The 13,746-nt window shown below is 47.0% G+C and overlaps 1 long non-coding RNA gene across 1 annotated transcript in view; it reads right to left on the reverse strand.

The window, feature by feature from the left end:
• Positions 1 to 13,746, reverse strand: part of LOC126999919 (uncharacterized) — a 99,962-nt gene that overhangs the window by 53,689 nt on the left and 32,527 nt on the right. Inside the window, exon 3 of the long non-coding RNA XR_007753662.1 lies at positions 9,342 to 9,386. This is a non-coding gene — a long non-coding RNA (uncharacterized LOC126999919). The remainder of the gene's footprint in view (positions 1 to 9,341; positions 9,387 to 13,746) is intronic.

Genomic DNA, 13,746 nt, shown 5'->3' on the forward strand with positions numbered 1-13,746 from the left:
AGAAAGTGAGAAAAAGAGAGTGAGAAGGAGGGTGAAACAGAGAGGTAAAGAGAGGTGAGGGAGGAGGAGGAGGCAAGAACGAGAGTACAAGGAGAAGGGGAAATCAGAACAAGAGAGGAAGGAAGGGAGGGAGAAGAAGGGGAGGAGATAGGAGAAGGGGAAAACAGAACAAGAGAGGAAGGAAGGGAGGGAGAAGAAGGGGAGGAGATAGAAGAAGGGCAAAACAGAACAAGAGAGGAAGGGAGGGAGGGAGAAGAAGGGCAGGAGATAAAAGAAGGGCAAAACAGAACAAGAGAGGAAGGAAGGGAGGGAGAAGAAGGACAGGAGATAGAAGGGGAGGCAAAAGAAACAAGAATAAGAGTGAAAGAGAGAATGGGAAACAGGACAAAGGGGAGAGAGAGACAGAGAGGGTGGGAAGGGAAGGGAGGGAAGGAAAGAAGGGAAGGGGCGAGTCTTCAAGCTGCAACAAATTATACATTAAAGAGCAGACTAATCACTCTCGAATTCCAGCCTCGCAGATAACGTGGACTAAATAGTTTTAAAATCCACCAGAGTCATTGTCCGACATCATCAATCTGGCCCCCAAATCCGATTGTATTATTTTTCTCGCCCAGTATTGCCTGTGACCAGCTTAGAGGGGGGGAGGGGAGAGGAGGGGAGGGGAGGGGTACAAGGGGAGGGGAGAGGAGTGATGGGATGCGGATGGACAAGGGGGTGGGGAAAGGGGAGGGACATGTTGGAGTGGAGAGTATACTCGGGAAAGGACCTCTAAGGATGGAAGGATATGGAAGGATTGGGAGAGGAAGAAGAGTGAAAGGATAGGATATTGAGGGAAGGAAAGGAGAGGAAAAGGTTAGAAAAGAAATCAGAGGAAAGATATGGAAAAGGAAAGAAAAGAAAGGGTTGGGAATGGAAGAAAAGAGAAGTGCAAGAAAAGGAAGGGAAGTAAATGCAACAAAAGGGAAAGAAAGGGAATGGAAAGGAAGTGTGAGAAGGAACAGAAAGATAATGGAAAAGGAAAGGAGATGGAGAAAACAATGAAGAAAAGAAAAAGGATGGGATGGAAATGGAAGGGAAGACACGAAAAAAAAGGGAGTGAACGGAGAGGGAAGAAAACTTTTAAAAATATTGAAGAAGGGAAGGGAAGGGAAGGGAAGGGAAGGGAGGTGAAGGAGAGAGAAAAGAAAGGGGAAAGAAAGGAAGGGGAAGGAAAACCAAGGAGAGAGAGACAAGGGATGGTGGACAGAGGGGGGGCGTCAGAAAGAAGGGGAGCTCCGGAGGGACGTTGGAGGACAGCAAAATATGGGGAATATGAGATGAAAAAAAATAAAGACCAGAAAAAATAAGAAAAAAAATCAAACGAAAAATAAAACCTCATGAAAACTTAAATAGGATATACATGCATCGTAACACACATACATAAACACACAACAATACATACACTTAAATACACATAAAAGGGAAAAAACAATAAAGAAGACCACTGATATACACAAAGCACACATCATATACAATTAAAATAAGACAAAGGGAAAAAGGATAATAGGGAAAACCACACGGAGGGAAAATAAAAGTAATAATTGACAAAACGGATGAATTGGAGAGAGGAAGGAAGGAAGCAGGAAGGAAACACGGAGGGATAAAAGGAAGGCCAGAAGACGAAGAAGGAGGAGGAGGAGGAGGAGGAGGAGGAGTGAGTAACGAGAGAAGGGGAAAGAGGAGTAATGTGGCAAGGAGAAGAGACAAAACGAAGGAGAGTAAGAGGGAAAGGTATTACGAAGAAGGAGAAGAAGGAGGAGGAGGACGAGACCGTTAAGAAAGATGATAAAGACAAACAAACAAACACACAAACAGACAAACACTAAAACAAACAGATAGACAGACGGAGATGGAGAAAAGGGGGAGAAAACAAAGTGAACTGATGAGAGAGAGAGAGAGAGAGAGATTGGTTTGTGATGGAGGGAGGAACGCAGATGATACCGCGATGAAGGGAGGGAGGGAGGGAGAAGAGGAGAGGAGAGAGGGGGAGGGAAGGGAAGGGAGGAAAAGGGAGGAAAGGAGGCAGACGAGGGACTGAGGAAGGGAGGGAAGTAGGGGTGATTTATAACTTGGGGAAGAAAAGTCAGAGTGAGAGGGAGAAACGATGGCGGGGAGGAGGGAGAGGATGAGGGCAGGAAGAGTGAAGGAGGGAGAGAGGGGAGGGAGGAAGGGAGCGATGCATGGAAGGAAAGGGAGAGAGAGGAAGTCACTGAGGGATGGAAAGCAAGAGTGACAGCATGCTCTCTCTCTCTCTCTCTCTCATGAATTACTTACATCTTCATTATCATTATCATCACTATCATCATCAGTAGCTACACAGAGGAAAATAATAATAATAATAATAATAATAATAATAATAATAATAATAATAATAATAATAATATTATTATTATTATTATTATTATTATTATTATTATTATTATTATTATTATTATTATCTGTAAACCTGACACACCTGAGACGGAGGGAATAATTAAGAATATAGTTGATAAAGTAAAAGATAGGCCAATAAAATAAATATGGTCTAGCCAACATGCAATGCCTTTTTTAATTTCTATAAGTTACCTCAATTTAATCTTCTCAAAGTATTCTCAATTGTTTCCTTATAACCATGTCTTCAAACAGCACATTAGTTGGATTTTTTTCGCTCAGCAATATTATCAAGCAACACAACAAGCGCCAGAGATGACTCGGCTAACAACACCTCGACACAAATTCGATGTTTCCTTATGCCGAGTCCTGCCTTCTGACCGTAAAAATAAATTATATTAAGTTAAAATAATATGCTGAACTGTTGATTTAAGTGAACGTAGGCAGCAAGTATAACCTAACACTCTACTTTAATTCATCGTTTCGTTAGTCCTACAAATTAACAAAAACTATTTCCATTGAGCCAGAGGGAATAAAATTAAACTAGAAACTATTTAGCATCAAGACTAAGATACACGAACAGCATCATAGGCATAATTATCTTACAAACTTAGGCCTATTTCCCATTAGTATAAAAGACCTTGGGCCCAATGTTCCCGCACCGACACTCTTCAGGCTGGGAAACATTTGAAAGTTTACAAAATGGGGAGGTTTTTATCTCTGATGAACTCCGTGATGTATTTTCAATTCAGGTGAACTCGCAAACCAGAATAAATGGAATGAAGCTAAATATCGACACGTAAATTTAGACTCCACTGAATCTCCCTCTACTAATGGCTATTTGAACAACCCGGACCAAGCTTTCTGAAACCTTCGGTCAACGCGGCGCAGCGGACGGGAGAGACGGTGGACCTCTGCTCTGCGTGTGTCTGTCCAGTACTGAGGCTCATTAGTGAAGTCACTCCACAAGAAAACGTGTTGCCTTGACATATACTAAAGCTCATTATGAACTGCTCGTGTACTTGTTACTCAGTTTGTCTGTCTGTCTGCCTGTCTCTATCTCAATCTACCTTTATCTCTCTATGTATTTGTCCATCTATTTATCTATCTCTCTGTCTGTCTGATCGTCTGTCTGTCTGTCCCTCTGTTTCTATGACTTTATTAATTCATCTTTCTATCAATCTAGCTGTCTATCTCTCTATCTCTCTCCGTGTTTGTCTGTCAGCACACACACACACACACACACACACACACACACACACACACACACACACACACACACACACACACACACACACACACACACACATTAACAGCCGTAATCCCTCTAATTGACATATCGATGAGGCCAGCCACTCCAGGGGAAAAATACAAGCTTTAATCTCTCCTTCATTAACTTCAGCGGGCCATTGCTATAAGGAAATTTTGTGTAGAGGGTGTCACTCTTAATGGATTGCAACATAATTAGCAGAAAAAGTATAATAGTGATGGCAGTGATGGTGGTAGTAGAAGCAGTAGTGGTGGTAGGGGTGGTGGTGGTAGTGGCAGTGGTGGCAGTGGTGGTGGTGGTGCCTGGACGAGGGTGAGTTGCAAACATTTACTGCAATTGGACGCCAGGACCGGGAAATGCCTGTGTATAAACGGCCGTGTGTGTGTATATACTGGGGCTGCGTTGTCACAAAGCTGTATTGACAACATTGTTAAGGCCGGTGAAAAAAGGTGTTGCGGCCGTGTGGATGCGATACAGGGTCGGGGGGGGGTGGGGGGTGTTGGGGGAGGGGTGGAAAGGCAGGAGAGAGTGGGTGTAGGTGCAGCAGGGAGGAGAACTGAATGGGGCATGGCTGCTCTTTACGGTTTGGGCTTCTCTTTTGCTCTCCTGTGTTTTCTTTATTTTTTTTTTGTCTCGTCTTGTCTAAGTGCCGATTTCTTCTTCGTCATTATCTTCATCGTAGCCGTCTCTCTCTCTCTCTCTCTCTCTCTCTCTCTCTCTCTCTCTCTCTCTCTCTCTCTCTCTCTCTCTCTCTCTCTCTCTCTCTCTCTCTCTCTCTCTCTCTCTCTCTCTCTCTCTCTCTCTCTCTCTCCTTGTTCTGTCTGCCTCTTAATCTACCTACATGTTCACCTGATTGTCTTGTTCCTGTTAGTTTGTCTGTCTCTCACGCCTCACCACACACAAAAGCAACATTAAACTCTCCTCCCACACTCCCACGCCTTCGCCCTTCGGTACTACGTGACCCGTAAGGGCGCACTAAGGGGCTCAAAGCTCGCCGACAACGTATAGGTCAGGCGGAAGGGGAAAGGTTGGCTGATCAGGTCACATTGGCTCGGGAAACGCGGTAATATGGAGGAGCTGTGGTGCTGTGGATAGGGAAGAGCGGGCTGGGGAGGAGAGGGACGGACGCAGGGTGTGGCGGGGATATCATACTGTTTACTACGATTGTACGCCTGCGGGCTGATGCAGGAGTCGTGTTCCATTACCCTCCTCGTGCCGCCGCCCCCACTCGGCCTCACCCTCCTGACTATTTTAGCGGGTTCAGCACGTCTCCTGCGGCACAGAAGGAAAGAGTGAAGTGAATACTTTTCTCTGTCTTCTTCGACCCCATCAATGATTGAGGGCGAGAGCAGCGAGGGAGAGTAGCCGCGTGCGGGGCGTCTCTGGGGGCGCGGGAGCTGGTCAGGGGTGATCGGAGCCGCGAGGGTTGGGGCGCCTTTGGCTCCAGACGGGAGGTTAAGGTAGTCTTGGCCGGACATATAATACCCCCTCCCCCCCCTGCCAGCATAATGGGCAAGGGAGGCAGGGTGCAGCACGCTCTGACCCCTTCATTCCAAAGGTTCTCAAATAAGACAAAACACCTTCGTCTCACAAGAAGTGGCTCACGCGCGGCCATGATGAACACTAACACTCCTGATGTGCCGCGCTGTATGTACGTAAATGAAGTATGTAAATGGATATATCATGTGCAAAAATCTTTTATGGTTGCACATTTTCGTAACGTGTGACAATTAAAGAGAATCCCGCTCCTCCGACAGCGGCGGCGGCGGTCCTCCCGGCCTGATAAAGGAGCGAGAGAAATTGATTAAAAAATAACAGATCCTCTTCGGCGATCAAAAAACGGGCTGGGTCGTGGGAGCCGCGACCCGCTGCCGACTAATTGTGTCGCTGAATGACGCGTCAATTAAACATTTACAGTTTTCCGGCGCTGTTTTCCGGGCGCCCCAAAACTAAATGAAGGCATTAGCTCCCTGCCGCTGCACATTACAATGAAAGTTGAATGTTATGTCTCCACCCTCCCTTGCCTCCCCTCGTCAGCCCCTTTCCCCTCCTCTCCTGTGACAGTACTCGCGCCAGACACTACTACTACTCCTACTACTACTGCTACTACGACTACCACTCTACTATACTCGGCCGGAGCCACACCGGAAAGTTTGGTGATTTGGTAGTGAGGCGGCGGTGAGTTGTGATGGTGGACGCCGCCTCGACCTCGCCTCACACCGGCTCACGATGAGTCTCTTTCCACAACACTGACTCACTGACGGAGACTCACCTTTCTCGTGTGCATTCATTGTTATGAAAGAAGGAAGTGCAATATATAAATGAGGACCGTTTTGAAAGGAGTAAGCTGAGACTATACCTCGCATATACAAGCTCGTTTGAGAAAAAAAAATGGACGCACATTTAACAGCAGTTTCGTGTCTGGCGGTGCTGGTGGTGCAAGAAAAAGGAAGATCTATGTTGACGTCCTCCGCCTCGCGGGTTCTCCGTCAGCGTCCCCATGCAGCACACCACATGAAGGCGTTCGCGGGTGAGGGCGGAATTAGGGGCAACAACCTTCCCTCGCGCACCTTTATCATCGCTGTCTAAATACACACAGAAACAAAATATGCGGTTAGCAACAACATATGCGGTTAATAGTGCTGATTTGGTGTGGTCAGCACTGGTGCCCGCAGCACCACAAGGCGTCAACAGCCTGTCAACAACAATCTCCCACGTGGGAGATGGGACGGGGCTCCTCCTGTGTCCTTAGTGAGCTCTGTGGCATATGGTACGATGCTTAATAATAATAAGACGGAAAAATAATTATATTCATTCCCTAAATGCCATCCTTGGGAAAACTCATAACGCTTAAGACTTGACAAACAAATGACAGTAATACGGCCTCGCTCCTCCCGCCTCGACGCTGCCACAATTAGAATGAAATGACTCAGAGGGGTTTGTTATTAATAATTTCAATTAGCGAAACGGAGGGCGGAGCAGATTAGATGAGGTGCTGCTTGTATTAACAAAGTTTAGCGTCTTTGCAAAAATTGGGGTGTCTGTTACAGACTTCCCCGGGGAGAGAAGGGGAGGCCGGAGGGGAGGAGGGGAAGACCGGGAGCGGCGGCGAGGAGTCTTTAGTGAGACAAGACTGGTTGTTACTATTCCAGGACCCGATGCCACTCAGCGCACGCCCACCTGTACACACACACACACACACACACACACACGCCCCAAACCACCCCCCATCCTCTCTCTCCCTCTAGTGTAGCATATTATTATTATTATTATTATTATTATTATTATTATTATTATTATTATTATTATTATTATTATTATTATCATTATTCCTATCATTATTATTATTATTATTACAAACCCGCCACGTGTCACTGTGCAAGAAAAAGAAAGGCTCCTCAGGGTTCGTCCTAAGCGGCGGCAGCAGAGGCAAGATGAACTTCTTCACCTCTCTTCGAGTTGCTGACACGGACGGACTCGAGGCTCAAGTGCGGCTTCTGGCACAAGTTAGCTGAATTAGTCTTTGCGTCTCTCTTGTTTGAGTATGGAGGAGGATGTTGAGGACGAGATGTTAGGCAATGGAAGAAGAGGCGCGGCGATGTATGAGGAGAAGAAGAGAAGGAAAACAGAGAGGATATCAAAGACGTTAAAATAAGAGGAAATCAACGAGGGAAAAAAAGGACCGTAGCGAGGAATGATCAATATAAAAAGTAGAGTAGGAATGAGGTAGGAAAGAACAAGAGAAGAGAAGAGATAAGGGAAAAATATTATTTAGTGGAAAATGATAAAACAAACTGGAGTGAAAATGACACTGAAGAACAGATGGGATAACAGCTAAATAGTGAGGAATAGGCAGGAAAGAAATAAGGAGGGAAATAATAAATAAAGGAAGGGAAAAATAAGGGAGCAAAGGAGGGTCGAAAATAATTGAGCAAGGAAGAGGGGAAGAAGGGATGGCATAAAGGGCCTTGGGAATGAAGGGGGAGAGAAGACAGGGAAGGAGAAGGATACGAAATGGCGAAAGAAAATGAATGAAGGGAAAGCAAGTAAAGGGATCCATAAATAAAAAGGGAAGAGTGGGAGAGAAGATCAAGGGTGATAGAGATGGATGAGACTTGGAGAACCCGACCACCCATGAGACTTAAGACCATGCACAGTCAGCGTGTAAATAATCATCTGCACCGACACATTATTATCATGGAAAAAAACTTGAAACATTGCTGATAAAAATAAAACCCTGCAGGGAGGCGTGGGGGCCGCGTCTATGCAGTGAGTGAGGTCGACGTAAATATATTCTCCGCGTATAAGGAAAACAAAGGCAGTAAACAATCTGGTCGCCTGAGAGTAACACATTACGAGCGGGACAAACTCCGCCGCCGCCGCAAAAACACACCAGAAATGAGGACAAAGTGGTGCCTGGCAGGAGACACTTGTGCCAACGTCGCCTCCCTCTGCGCTGCCGCCAGGGTGAATAATTCGTGGGAGCGACTGTGTGATTGTGGTTGGCTAATGACCCTGGTCCATCAGGCGGGCAGGGGTGGGAGGGTGGGGAGGGAGAGGCGTCAATTGCCTTGTCATTTCCAACACCGAGCCCCGCCACGATTACACCCGTTTGTGCTCGCCGCTGACACCCGCCACTTTTTTCATCCCCGCGAGACACTCCTTCCCCTCGCTGATTTATTAATTTACCCACTTGAGCTGCAGAAGGGCAGGTATTTATCTTGGTGGTAGTGGCAGTGGAGGTGGTGAGGGTGGTGGTGCTGGACGTGGCTTCACCAGTGCCTGCTGCAAGATCACCAGAGTTGAGCCTCGAGGTGTGTTGAGCAGCAACAACAAACTTGTGCAAGGCGTGGTGGAGGAAGGCGCAACGCCCTCTCGGGAGTGGTATTGCAACTCTTGCGGTGGGCGTCCTTTTTTTGCAGCAAGCGTGACTAAGTGGCGGCTTTATTGTCGCGCGGGGCGTGATGCATTGTCGGAGTGACGCGTCGTTGGTATTGGAGAGGAGGGCGTGGAGCGGTGTGGCAGTGGCGGGCACGGTGGGGTGCGAACAGCTGGTGCACGGTGTGGACGTGGAGGACTTGGGTGAGGAAGGACTGTGGGTGTGGGGAGGCGCGGGCATGGCAGGTTATGGACAGTCAGCCAGTAGGCGACTGCAGTCACGTTTGGGTGGGTAGGAGGGACCAGCCCCACGCAACCCTCATCCTCCCCAACGGGAGGGGCAGCAGTAATAACGCCCTGGGGAGGGGGTGGAGGAAGGGGTCATGCAGGCAGCGGCAAGTCACCTTGCAACTATAACTTTAATGAGCCAATCGTTTGCCGGTAAAGTTAGTGATTGCAAAATAATGAGCGAGGGCAACGAGGGGCGGCGGCGTGCTGGCGGAGCCTTGACAAACAAAACAGCGCCGAGGGGAGGCCCGGCACCGGCTGGGAGAAAATCCAAGCCAAGTAAATATACCACAAAATACTTCATAAATTTATGCCAAAATAAAGGGCTACTAAAGGAAAATCATTCCGGTTTTGGGATATTCTGGAGTGTAGATATACTCTTTTCAAACTCAGCTACTCTCTGGCCTTCGGTATTCACATATACATAGATAGATAGATAGAAAGATAGATAGACAAATAGAGATAAATGGATGCACATACTTAATCAATCACTCACCTGTTCATTTAACCCTCCTGTCGCCCACCGACTGTTTCGAACATCCTGAAAGAAGACAACATAAATGCCACTTAGATCGTATTTATACAAAAGGTTATAATAGTAACTAAAAATAATAAGAAAACTCTACGCATGGAGTGAAAGAAACAGCATGGACGAATGTAAGTGACTGGGTGTTTAAGATGTGTAAAAGTGAGCCGTCGTAGCTATTGCAAATATTAACTTATTGAAATACCTTCCATCATATCTATTCGAAAGATTAAAGTCACTCGAGAAGTTTTAAGGTTAACCCGCTCGCAGATTAAGATACAGTACTAAAAGAATGAGGGGAATGGCTATATGAGTCCATACAAACATACATGAAGCAACGGGGTAAAGTGTAGCTGTTCAGATGTTAGATAAATTATCGAATTATCTTACTCTACAAAAGTTGGCGTTGGAAATTATGAAAGTATTCTCTCTCTCTCTCTCTCTCTCTCTCTCTCTCTCTCTCTCTCTCTCTCTCTCTCTCTCTCTCTCTCTCTCTCTCTCTCTCTCTCTCTCTCTCTCTCTCTCTCTCTCTCTCTCTCTCTCTCTCTCTCTCTCCTTCGTCTTCTTGGCAACCACCCACCCACCACCCTCTCCACTTCCTCCCTTCCTTCAGGCCGCCCCGCTGTGACCTGTCAACGGCCTAATTATTTACTCGGCTTATTCTTTTCCCTCCGTGAGTCGGCCGTAGTTTAATGCCTTCACGAGGGCAGCGTGGGGCCACACTGACTAATCATCGCGCAACTCCCGTGTTCCCAGGCCATCGGTAGGACGCCAAATGCATCGCGCCGCCCCTCCTGCAAGTTGCGGCGCCCTACCCCTCAAGACGACGGCCTCCGAGGTTCCGCGAGGTGTTGTGCTGCTCAGTTCTTGTTTATCTTTCTGCTTGTTGCCATGTACGGATGAGACGAGGAAAGAAAAGGTAAGGAATGTGTGATTGTGGCGTTTAGTCTTTCTGTCTGTGTACGTAATCGCAAGAAGGGATGTTGTAAGGGAAAAAGAGTTGGAACAGAGAGGTTAAAGGCAAGAAATGTGCCACTGGGGATCCTTATATCCTTCTGAGTCTGTCTATGTGAAAGACAAAATAAAAAAGGGCAAGGTAGGAATTGTACCGACGTTTTATCTCTTTTCCTGTGCCCATCTGACGGGAAAAAAAGAAAGGTAAAAAGAGTTAAAACGTTCAGTTATTCTGTATGAGTCTGAGTCCATCTGAAGGTACTTGAAATGCAAGAGAAGGTTTAGAAAAGCGATGACTCCGTCTTATTGTCTGCGCCCGTATGTAGGTGAGGCAAAATTAATCCTAGGTAGAGAACGATGGTAAAGTGGTCCTTTGTCCTATTATTCAAAGTTCATATGAGAGTAGAAAAAATGGTAAAACGAGTCATCCTGTCTAACTGTCTGTACCCGGTTGTGGGTAGGAGGAAATGAAGACGAGCGAAGGTGGTTATGGTGCAAGTTAAAAAATATAAATATTTTTAAACTAGTGAAGAGAAACATCTGGACGGTTTACTGATTCACACTGTTTTAACTCAACAAAGAATTCTCAAATCATGAATGAGAGCAATTATTCAGAAAAGAACTCGACCAACATCGTCTTTCTTCCTGATGTGGCCCAGAAGAAACGAAAATCTTTTAAGTCTCTTTTCATCTATCAATGTTAATTTTCCTGACAACTCGTGACACTTCAACACTTTTGCCACACACTATAAATCCATAAACAAAAATAAATCCCACGGAAACAAACAAAAATAAATCTTACACTGACTTAGTACATCGCCGTCAGAGTCTAACGCCTCTCTGCATGCTCTTCGTCCTCACAGTATGGGCGCGCCGTTACGTGTTTAGAAATTTCAATATTCCTAGCGGCTGCCTGAATTAAGAGCAGCGCCTCATCTCCAGAACCTTGTACATACGTAGCTATAAATCCCTGCTGGTAATTAGCTCCTACGTGCGGCCTCCTCCACTGCCCCGCACCTGCCCGGCACACCTGGAACATGACACCTGAGGGCCCCAGCTACACTTGAGCACGCTGCCTCTGACTCCCTCACAGCCGCCGCCTGCATGCACTCGCTCCTCCCCGTGACGTGGTAGTGAGCAGCGCCGCGCAGTACGTCACCCCTTGGACTAATGCCAGCGTCAGGAAACAAAGGTGTAGGCGACTATAACCTGAGTGCCCAGCTTGATCCCTTATGCATACACGGGTACCCGAAGGTTGCACCCTTACACACACCCTTCTCGTAATGCACTTTAAACTCTCATTAATATAAGGTCCCTGCCATCCCGACAAAAACTAGATAGGGCACTGTATTATTTATTTTATCAAACGGATGATCTCTGCATCTTGTTAGGACGAGTCCGGAGATAAAGGTTTATAATCCCAGGGCAGTAGTTCCATTGAGCGGCGAGAGATGTTATCTGGGCGCCGTGATAGCATCAGCTCGCCACTCACCACCTCTGAATTACAATTGCTTGCTGGTTGTTCTGTTCGCCTGACGAGCATCACGTCGGCAGGAGATACGCACCGTGGCTGCTGGAGCACAAAGACCCATACGTGTAAGTCTGCCTGGCGAAACGAATGTTGGCCTTCTGTTATATTGTGATCACTCGAGTGAATCTACAAATATTATGTATTTTCTTAGAACCAGGAGAATATTCACTACATTTTTTTTATCATTTAACTGTATTCACATAACTTACAAGTATTTATTTTGATTCCCATGAACTATTCCGAGTTTAGTACTAGAGTACATCCAGTAGGCTGTCTTCCCCGGAAAATCGGTCTCCACTCAGAAGGCCCCCCCCTCCCCCTCCATCACCCCGCCTCCACTGGGGAAAGCCTCTGCTGTTGAAATCCTCGTAAGGGCGAGGGTCAAGCACCTCGCCCAGGACACGCCGCTCTATCTGATAAAGACGTCAAAACGGCCCACCGAAATTATGCGACCTTCTTGACTTACACCAAATGTTCCTTGTCCCATTATTGTCCGCGGCGTGGCTGACCAGCATGGCTGATGCGCCGCGCGGCTCACGTGCGTCATCGCTCCCAGGCGTCCGGCGTGCAGATAACGTGCAGAACAGGACGCCGCCGCTGTGCACTTTGGGAGTGTGGTGGTGATGTGTGTGTGTGTGTGTGTGTGTGTGTGTGTGTGTGTGTGTATAGAACAATTACTAAAGCCACGATTCCATGAACGTAAAACACACGCATCGTCCTCAAGCCAAAGTTGGTGCCCTAACCTTGACCAGCCCCGCCTTGCCCCGGCCTACCTGTAGCCCCCCCCCATTCCTCTATCCTGTCATTACTTGGTACGGCAGGACGGGCGTCTCGGGCCACGAAACGACCTGCAGATTAATGTGTGCGTTGCGGACCAAGGATTTCTGGGATGCTGCTGCCCATGTTTTTGTTGGGAGTACTCGTGGTGGTGGATGGGGAGGTGAGGGTGGGATAGTAAGTAATAGTGGTGGTGGATGGGGAGGTGAGGGTGGGATGGTAAAGGTGGTGGAGTGGGAGTGGGGGTGGTGATGGAGGTGGTAGACGGTAAGGGGCAGGCGGGGGATGGCGGTGGTAGGGTGGGTATGAGTGATGATGTGATGATACATGGAACACTATTTTTGGTTACCACTGTAGATGATATTCTTAACGGTATTGTTAGTGCTGAAATTACGTTTATTTTATTTGTTCTTAATGTTGTTGCTGGTAGTGTTTGTTGTTGGTTGTCGTAGTGGTATGATTAATGTCAGTCGGCTCTGGAGGCGTACCATGTGAACATACTTTATGAGCAAAAGAAAGCTAATGCCATAAAAGTGAAGCATTGGCAGTGTTAACATGGAAAGTGACGTCCCGTGGAGTAGCCTGGTATGCCTCACAAAGCCCCAGGAAGGCCCGGGTCGCGGCAAGGCTGACGGGTCGCCGCCCACAAGGTGCCGTCATATTTGTTGCCCCGCACACGGATTTATTGCCGGGAAACACGACGCACACGCTTGTTATTTCGAAGGGGAAAAAAGCCGTTCAGTAAATTACCTTTCGGACGAGTTACACCTGTTCTCAATTTGTCCCTCTCCCTCTGAGCCATTAAGAAAATTAATTAATTGTATTAGTTCTCCTTGCAACCGTAACAACAAGATAGTGGGAGTCGGAAAAAATTAAATATCTAAATCTTAAAATGCAAACAGTGTAAATGCAAACAAACTGAGGGTCCAGGAGAAGCCTTTGCACAGCCTCACAATGGACTCGAAGCATATGAATCATTAGAGAAAGCAACATCCGCACATTACCCTCAGGATACAGTCATCAGGAGTCCAGGAACCATCAACAATAATAAACGACTCATTATGCGGACGAAATCATGTTCCCAGCGAGCAAGAGCCACAACGGGTGATAAAC

This window comes from Eriocheir sinensis, chromosome 17 (genome assembly GCF_024679095.1).
Source record: "Eriocheir sinensis breed Jianghai 21 chromosome 17, ASM2467909v1, whole genome shotgun sequence".
Classification (NCBI taxonomy): Eukaryota; Metazoa; Arthropoda; class Malacostraca; order Decapoda; family Varunidae; genus Eriocheir; species Eriocheir sinensis.